General features: G+C 46.7%; 1 long non-coding RNA gene across 1 annotated transcript; it reads right to left on the minus strand.

Moving 5' to 3' along the window:
* Positions 1 to 1,207: 1,207 nt before the first annotated feature.
* On the minus strand, positions 1,208 to 7,114 carry LOC109296999. The gene is made up of 3 exons (XR_002097135.1): positions 7,026 to 7,114; positions 1,344 to 1,347; positions 1,208 to 1,219 (listed from the first exon to the last, which is right to left on the minus strand). It is a non-coding gene; the product is annotated as an uncharacterized LOC109296999 (long non-coding RNA).
* Positions 7,115 to 9,513: the final 2,399 nt, after the last annotated feature.

Consider the following 9,513-nt stretch of genomic DNA (forward strand, 5'->3'; position numbering starts at 1 on the left):
TGGGGTGGTGTAGGTGCTAAAGCACATTGTTGACAACCCAGAGGTCACAAGCTTGTGGTCACAAAAGAAGCACTTGTGGCAGGGCCATGTCAGATTCCAACAAATCTGTGAATTCTGCTAAATACCTTATCCCAAGGACATGAAAAGAGGAATATTTGCAATACTTCACCCATCTTCTTGTAATTCAGGAAGTGTCTTGAGTGTCTCTCCATGTGCATAGGTCCCATATGCTTATGGTATCCTAAATACCACTACACTGCACAACATAAAAGTACTTTTAGTGATTTCAAGTTTGAATCCTAAAGTCAAAGTAAAACCCAGGGGCAAAGCAAAAAAACGCATCTCTAAGGCTGCAGACAGACCTTGCATTTGTCCTAAAAGAAACCATTTTCTAATGACACAATTATTCAGATGGCCTGGGATAAACCCTAAAAAGGTTCATGGGATACCTTGCAAAGTGTTTCTGAATAGTTGCCTTGGGATGGCATTATTGAATCAATCGCAGGGGAGTATCAGTGCATTCAGGAGCTCACTAAACCCCAATTAGAAGGGGGATGTGTATACACACCAATCCTGGGACTTTTCTGTTCTAGAACAAACATGGGCACAGTTGGTCCCAGGACAGAGGCAATCTCTGTTGCCTAAAAGCTTGACAGTTTGACACATCCACATTTTCACAGATGTACCAAAGGTAGGGTTCATTTACAGGAAGGTACCACTGAGTCAGGTACACAGATACCAGGAGATGCATTTGAACCTTCTCTGCACTGTACTGAAAATGGAGTCAAAGTTACTGGAAGATAGAAAAGAGAGATTATTCCTTATTCCCATTTATTAACTATATGTCACCATTCCCTTACTTATGTTGAGTAATGCCATTTTTCTGTGCAGTAAAGTATGACTCACTGGGTGCATCTACATATGCCATTAAGGCAACGTGATAAACTCCAACACAAACTATGCCAGAGTTTATCACAGTGCCTTACTGGCATGTATAGATGCTCAAACTGTTACGGTCCAGGGTGTACATGCAGATGTGATGCCTAGGACCGCAGGAGTTTGAGCTGAGGCAGAACAGCCCCAGGATGGCAAGGGACCTAGGGGGTCAGTCCCAGGCTCTGGGAAACAGCATCAGGTGGCAAAGGAGCTGCTGGGGCACAAGAGTGCCCTAGTGTGTGGAGGCCTGTGGCAAGGTGGCAGGCAGGGGTCTGACCCCCTACTGCCTGGGCTGACTGGGTACACTGTATGCCCAGGTCAGTATTTACATTTGCATTTAGGCACAATTATTTTCTCCGCAGTAAGATAGTCCTGTCCCCAACAGTACTACCTTACTGCGGTGAAACTTAACTTCCTGCAGTCTAATAGCATTGCATGTGTAGACTGTGACACTTTACACTGCAGCAAATTAGTCTACTGAGCAGTTAAGTGCATGTGTAGATGCACCCAGTGCAAATAAGGATAGGAGAGTTTGGCTTCATGTGAGTGCATGTGAGAACATGTTTGAAGATTGAGGGGGGGAGGGGTAGAAGGGTAAGACACTTGTAGTACAGCTTATTAAAAAAATCTCCTAGACACAAAGAAAGCAAAACTGTCTTGTAAATATCATGTGTGTGTTATACAAAAAAAAGGTTTCATACTATATGCCCAAGAGTTTGAATTTATACCAGCAGTTGCTAGTGAGATGGTTACTAGATTATAAACTGATACATACATAATGTCCTTGGGATTTGTCCAAATATTAGTTACCATATATTGAAAATATTGAAAGCCTTTTATTTTCAATATTTTGAAGTATTTCAGTGCCTTTTTTTCAAAGATCTCAATATACTGTATAACCCTAGAAAGAAAACATCTCTTCTGATTTCATGCCAGATTTATTCCCTGAATACAACCTAACTGTGGGTGGTGTTCTCTCCATACAAACACTGCTAAATATACACTTTCAGTATACATGTGAAGACTTAATATTAGTTTCCCTGCCTGATTTAAAAGGAGAAACAGATCACAGAGTGATTAAACTTATTCCCATGAGGACACATTATGGTCTAAACTTTCTGAACCAGAGACTTCCTTCTGAGGGGGTAGATGTGCACCTGAATTTTTGCCAAAAATAAAACCCTGATCTGTATTTTAACTGTTGTGCCATCTTTCAAGTCCCAAGGCTGCTCTCAGTGAGAACTTCAGTAATCTCGCTGTATAATTAGGTCCATTCTAACAAACATCATTTAATGGGTTACACTTAAAAAATAACTCTGGAGAAGGAAGGTTAATGATAAATACTATGTTTATGCAAAACTAGAGAAAAATCTCTTTTAAATAATTCAGAAGAACCAATTTAGCTCTCAGTGGACTGAATAGGGAGACATTAAAATGATCCTGAGAAGAATAGCTTTTTAAAAAGCTGTTGGAAGTTTGCATGAAACATTAATCTGCGAGTTATAAATGTATGGACAGGTAATGTAACTCCTACAGTCACACACTTCTGTGATGTATATAACCTTGTTTGGTTTCCTTCAGTAAGCAGAAAATATAAACTTTGTACTTTCTCCATCTGGTAGAAGATGCACCTATGGGATTAATAACATAATTCCCTTTAGGCCATGTATGCTGGTTGTGTTATGGGTGTCAGCTCTACTAGCAATGTAGATGAGTATAATTATAAATTGATGATATCTGGGCATGAAATACAAGATGTTGCATTATCAATGCTTCAGGATACAGGAGTGGTAGCCAATTTTATTGCTATTAATTGCTTTATGGTAGTGCTTTTGAGGCCTAAAATATACAGAAGACATTTGTAGTGCATGGTTATAAAAGTGTCTTTGAGGGTTATAACCTTGTGGCAGGGCACTGTTTGTGCCTGACACTTCAAGGGGCCAGAAGACATCAGCCAGCAGGTGCCTGATTAGGGCAGCCATTTTAGATTCAGGGCTGCCCATATAAACAGGGCATTTTGCTGCTAGGAGGCTAGGCAACAACATTGCCTGGCTACAGGTGTCATCTGGAGGTAAGAGAGGAGCTGTAGGGGATGGTTTGGAGGCTCCTGGTCCTGGGCATAACCTAAAGCTGCACCCTGCTGGAAGTGGGTAGCCTGGTGGGGCTCTTGGTGCCATGGGAGCCCCCAGGAAATGTCAAGCCAGTTACCACCCCAATGAAAGGTGGTTTGGGGTACCTTAACCCCTCACCTCCACAACTGGGTGGGTTACCCCCTTTGTAGGGTCTGGAAGGTGGACCCCCAGAGAGAGAGAGAGGGGCCATAGACTCACACCTGTCATGGACATCCTGTGACTAGTCAATGCTGGGGCCAAAACTGGAAAGGTTAAAAGTGCCAGGGGCCCACCATGAGGAACGCCCAAGAGCTGAGGGCCTAGGGTTCTGACTGGCCTGGAGGTGGGCCAGGGCTAGTAGCCAAGAGTCCTGGGGGGGGGGAGGGGGGAACCACACCTGTAAGGGGGAAGGAGTTCAGGGAGCTATGCTGCCTAGGATTAAAGGTGGAGTAGGCCGCTTAAGGAGAGGAATCCAGGCAGGGTTCAAATAGTAGGATTCTGGGGCCCATGTGGGGCCAGTGATGTTGGTAACATCTGGATGCTATCTGCGAGGCTTGGGCTGCAGTGTAGGGGAGGAACAGAGCTGCAGATAGCACACCCTGGCATCAGGGCAGGAAATGGCCTCCTTCCACTTAACATCAATTAAATAACTAACATCAAGGCGTGGTGGGAGAGAAGGTGGGCAGGCCATTGGGAAGTCTACTTCAAGAAGGCCCCCTGTTACAAACCTAAATAGGAACAATATGCATTGGGTGGAATACAAGGGTATCAATAATAAGAAAATCAAGGCTATTTATACTGGCAAATGTAACATGGAGGCTTCTTAGTATTCTTTAATGAGAGAATAGTGAAATGTTAAACAGGCTTCCTGCCTAGCCAGAGAAAATAGTTGTTAATCCTGTAAAACAAATACAGATGCATAAAATGCAAACGAGGATTTCATCCAATTTATCTCATCTCTATTTATTTAGATCCTAAAGTACACCCACAACCATGGTATCTGAGCAATTATTGTTCTGATACTTAAATTTCTCTGTGGAATTGCTATTAACTGATTGAGTGCATCTTCCTTCTGAAGAGATGCCCTTCTACAAAAGCTATTGTTCCACTAAAAAAAACAAAAAACAAAAAAACCCACAACAACACACCCCAAAACTCTATACAAATAAGAGCAAAGTGAATGCCCACATTCCTTTGGTATTTCACCAGACCAAAGGGAAAGTCAAGTGAGATAAGGCTCACAGAGGGCTTGCCGGGAATGAAACCCTCCCCACTGTGGATATTGAGCAGGTGCAATACCAGCTAGAAAAGCTAGACATCTATAAGTCAGCAGGACTGGATGGACTTCATCTGAGAGTGCTGAAGGAGCTGGCTGACGTCATCGTGGAACCCCTGGCAAAGCTCTTTCAGAATTCGTGGCACACAAGGGAAATCCCTGAAGTTTGGAAGAGGGCCAACATTGTGCCCATCTTCAAGAAGAAGGACCTGGGCAACTATAGGCCAATCAGCTTAACCTCTATCCTGGGGGAAAATCCTGGAAAAGCTCATTAAAGAATCTACATGTGATACGGTCACAGAAGGTAAGACTCTGAATGACAGCCAGCATGGCTTTGTCACGGGTAGGTCTCGTCTTACCAATCTCATCTTCTTCTACAACCAGGTCTCTCACCACCTGGACATGAGAGACAAGGTAGAAGTTATATACCTAGACTTCCAAAAGGCTTTTGATCTAGTATCCCACAATATCTTTGTGGGAAAATTGAAAGATTGTGGTCTCAGCTGCTCGACGGTTCAGTGGATGGGAAATTGGCTACAGGGTAGGACCCAGAGAGTTCTCATGAATGGATTTGTGTGTAAAGTGGCCAGTGGTGTCCCTCAGTGGTCCGTGCTTGGACCAGTGCTTTTCAACATCTTTTATCAATGATTTGGATGGAGGAGTGAAAAGCTCACTGGCCAAGTTTGCAGATGACACCAAGTTATGGGGCAGCGTGGTCACGTCAGAAAATAGGTTGCAGATACAGGCAGACCTGGACAGGCTTGAGAGTTGGGCAGACCAGAACCAGATGAAGTTTAATACTTCCAAGTGTAAGGTGCTCCATCTGGGGGCAAACAACCCTCAACTTACATATAGGCTTGGTGGCAACAGCTTGACTTGCACCACAGCCAAAAGGGACCTAGGGGTAATGACTGACCATCACATGAATATGAGCTGTCAGTGCGATGCGGTGGCCAGCAGAGCAAATAACAGGCGGGCGTGCATCAACTGATGCATCTCATGTAAAACTAAGGAAGTAATACTCCCACTGTACTCAGCACTGGTGAGACTGCAGTTGGAGTACTGCATCCAGTTCTGGGTGCCACACTTCAATAAGGATGTGGAAAAACTTGAGAAGGTCCAGAAAAGAGCCACCCATATGATCATGGACTTGAAAGGAAAGCCATACAAGGAAGGGCTGAGGGGCGTGGGCCTCTCTAGCCTAAAGAAGAGAAGGTTGAGAGGAAACGTGATAGCGGCTTACCAGTATATCAGAGGAGTGTGTCAGGAGCTTGGTGAACAACCGTTCACTAGGGCACCCCTGGGGAAGACCAGGAGCAATGGATACAAATTCCCGGAAGGCTGCTTCAGGCTTAATACCAGGAAAAACTCCTTCACAGTCAGGGCGTTCAGACTGTAGAATAAACTCCCTCCAGAGGTGGTGCAGTTACGTACCCCAGTGGTTTTCAAGAGGAGACTGGACAGTCACTGAACAGTTGTCTTCCTACCTAGACTGGGGGCAGGGCTGGACCCAATGATCTGTGAGGTCCCTTCCAAGCTATGAAAAGAGTATGCTTAGGAGTGCAACTTGCAGAACTCAGCAAGAGAGGAAAAAGAACCAAGAAGTTGACTACTTAGAACTAAATAGAAGAATTCCATTTCTTAATCTGGTCTTCTCCCAGTAACCTCTTTTCACATATGCAAAGAAATAAAATATTCCCATGATGAATAAATCTCTTTTCCCCTTAAAGTAGGAAGACATAATTACTCTTGTTAGATTTGTTCTTAATACTTGGGAGGCACCCAGAAGCCTTGGGTGCAAGCGTCATTGGGTGCATGTAACAGGTCGCTCTCCCCAGCACCACCTTCCTGGTCATCTGCGCCTTAAGTGGGGCACGCTTGGAATTCTTCTGTCCCACCCTAATCTTTCCTGCCATGTCTTGATGGAAACTATTATGCAAGCGGGAGACTGCCTGATACGTTGGGGTCTGTCCTAGGATGGCCTGACCCCTCTTTTTTCTAGCTAGGCCTCCCCATCCAAACCCACTAAACAAGGTTTCACTCCAAGGCTCTAGCTTTTCCTTCCAGTGCCTGGAGGCTCATGGACCACTTTTCTGCTCCCTTCTGGAGCATGGCACTCCCTGGCCCAGAGGCATGGGTGCCAGCCCCACAGCCAGGGGGTTGCAAGTTCAAAAGCAGGGTGCAAACTTGCACCCCACCAGTCCAAACAAAAATATACTTGCACCCCAGGTGCACCAGGCCTCCCTGGCCTTCTTAAGATCATCTTTCAAGTGCCTGGGTTTGTGTTGTCCCATACTGGACCCTTACTGGCACTTGGGCTCTTCACAGCCCTGTCTCACTGTGTGCCTCACTGGCACTGGGGCTGTGCCCCCCAAAAAGCTGTGCCCTCACTGGTGCTGGGGTTCCTGCTCTGGAGTGGGTCCCAAAAAATGAGGCCTGCTCCATCCTCCAGTATCCTCACCCAAATCACTTGTGTTATTCAATAATCACCCAAAAAAAAAAATAGCAAAGCAGCAGGTCAGTTTTGACGAACCTATTTCAGGCCTTAGCTCTGCACTATCATCCACAGCCCTGGCTGGGGTGCAGCCACCATCTCTCAGGGGCTTCCGTAGCTTCCCCCCTTCTAGCTGTGGGTCCCTTCCCAAGCTTCTTCATCAAGCTCTCAGAGGCACTGCTTCCCCTTTGGCTGCTGAGCTCCCTACTGCCATTCAACCCAGAGTTTTTATAGTCCTGCCTCTTCTGGTCAGCTGACTAGCTGTCCAGGTTCAGCAGTTAACCCCTTCCTCATCAGCCCTCTGCACCCAGAAAGTTCTGGCCTTAAAGGGGCACACATGCTTCCTTGTAACAGGGTTAGGTTTCCCTGTTACAGTGCATCTACATATGAAGTGAACGTGATACAATAAACTCCAGAGCAATTTTAGCTGAAGTCAGCTGCTCCCAGGCTCAGCATCTATGTGTGTGCCCAGGACAGCAGCAGTTTGAGCTGGGACAGAGTAGCCCTGGGCTGGCAGCAGGCTCAGGGGTTCAGCCCTGGGTTCCAGGTGGTGGCATCAGGCAGTGGAGGGGTTGGCTGGAGGCATGAGTGCTCAATTGTGGAGCCATGTGGCAGGCAGCCTCTGCATTTTAACAACCTCATGCCCCAGCCAGCCCCTATCACTGTCTACAAGTGCATTTTGTCACAATTACTCTGCCATAAGATAGTACTGTTGCTGACAGTACTACAATGGAGTTAATTAATTTACTGTGTCCTAATACCACCACATGTGTAGACAGTGACACTACTACAGAGCTAATTAGTCAACTGCAGTAAAGTGCACATGTAGATGCACCCAGTATGAATTTATGGAGAAACATGACAAGGAAGAAAGAAGCTGTTAAGTATTGTCCAATAAAGGGAGTCTTCTAGGAAGAATATTAAAGAAGCTTTAGTATAGCTGAAGTTCTCAAAGAACAATGCTATATATTACAAGGAAGCACCGCTGTCAATTTGCCAAATGCAGCAATGACGGTCCTATTGATGAATGAAGATAACTGCTAGGGCTGTGCAAAGGTTCGACTTAATATTCGATTCGACAAATATTTGACATATTCGACCTTGAAAAGTGAAAGTCAAGTCGAATAGCAGCTAGTCAAATAGCTGTTGAATCGAATACCAGAAGTTGAATATTAACAGCGCGGGTCAAATATTCAACTTGCCTATACTTTCTTCTCCCCCACCCCCGGGAATCCAGTAAGGGGAGGGAGGGGGAAGGAGTGCTTTCATGACCGATGTGTGGCTGGCCAGTGACCTGTCAGCATTCTCTGAGGTCCCTTCCAACCCCAGTGCTCTGGGGGAGGGCCAGAGGAAGTGCATAAAAGGCAGCAGTTTTTCAGCTCCCCTGCTTTCTGCCTTGGGGTCAGTTTCTGAGCTGCTGGTGTTCTCCCAGCACCTCTGCATCAGACCACGATGGCTGGAAGCCCTGATCTTCAACAGATTCCCTGCTTGCAACACTAGTAACAGGGACTTCTGAGAACTTTGTGCTTTTATTTTATAACTACTTTTCATATTAGTTTACACTTGTATTACATAGTGTTAGTAGTAGCCTAGGATCTATTCTATATATAGGAATTTAGTTTATACATTTTTATACATCATTCATTCTTTCCACCACACCAACGCCTCTCAATATATTATCCACACACACACACACACACACACACACACACACACACACACACACCATCCAGAAATCTAATCCGCGGCACACAACACACTTAGAGGTTCCAGTTTACATACGAAGGAACACATTAGGAAGCGGGGTGGAAAGGCCAGTGGCCACACTGGCCAACCTGCACAAAGGGGAGCAAGGGGGGGTTGCACGCGGGAGAGCTGCAGTTTCTCCCCCCACCAAACTCAGACGCAGCCTCTTTCCTCCCGCTACAAGGGATGAGTGTCATGGGGTGGGGCACGGGAGCAGCTGTGATCCCCCTAGAGCCCCTACCGTGCCAAGTCACCCCCTAGCACCCTCTTCTCGCCCGCCACGTCTTTGATATCCTATAGTATTATTAATGGGAGGCTGCCTTTCCTGGGGTCCCCTGGATGCAGTGCTGAGCTTATCCTGCCCCCTTTGTCTTATGTGCAGTGTTCTGGTGTGCTCCGCCTTATGGGCTATGCATGCCTCCTACCTCCCCTGTAGCACGCCCCAAGCCTCGCAGTTGTACCGGACGTTCTTATGTCTCTGTGTGCCCTATGTACGCACCCCCTTTTCCGGGACCTCTCCGACAAAGGCCCTCTCTGAGTTCCCTAATATGCATGTGCCCTCTCCAGACTCTGTCCCGCGTGCCCTGCCCTCTCCGGGCTCCTACTCATGAGATCACCCTTCTTCCGGCTCTCAAATGGCACGCTCGCCCTGCTGCGGGCCTCCAACTGTGTGCTCGCCCTACTCTGGGCTTTTATGCTGGCCCTCACCCCTTTCTGGGGCTTCCTAGTAGGCTTCCCCCCTCCTTTGAGGCTTATGCCTCATGCTCATCATGCCCCTCGCCCTCTCTGGGGCTTGTCCCAATACACGCTTCTTGCGCCAGGGCTCAGGTGGCCTGTAGCCATGCCTGGCCCCCTTGACCCTTCTTGGGGTCCTTTGCCCTACTGGGCAAAATACTGCCCTCATGGGCAGGGGTCTCAACCCCCACACACTGCGCCACACTGCTGTGCTT

Source organism: Gavialis gangeticus, unplaced genomic scaffold (assembly GCF_001723915.1).
Source record: "Gavialis gangeticus isolate Ggan-Ray unplaced genomic scaffold, GavGan_comp1, whole genome shotgun sequence".
NCBI lineage: Eukaryota > Metazoa > Chordata > Crocodylia > Gavialidae > Gavialis > Gavialis gangeticus.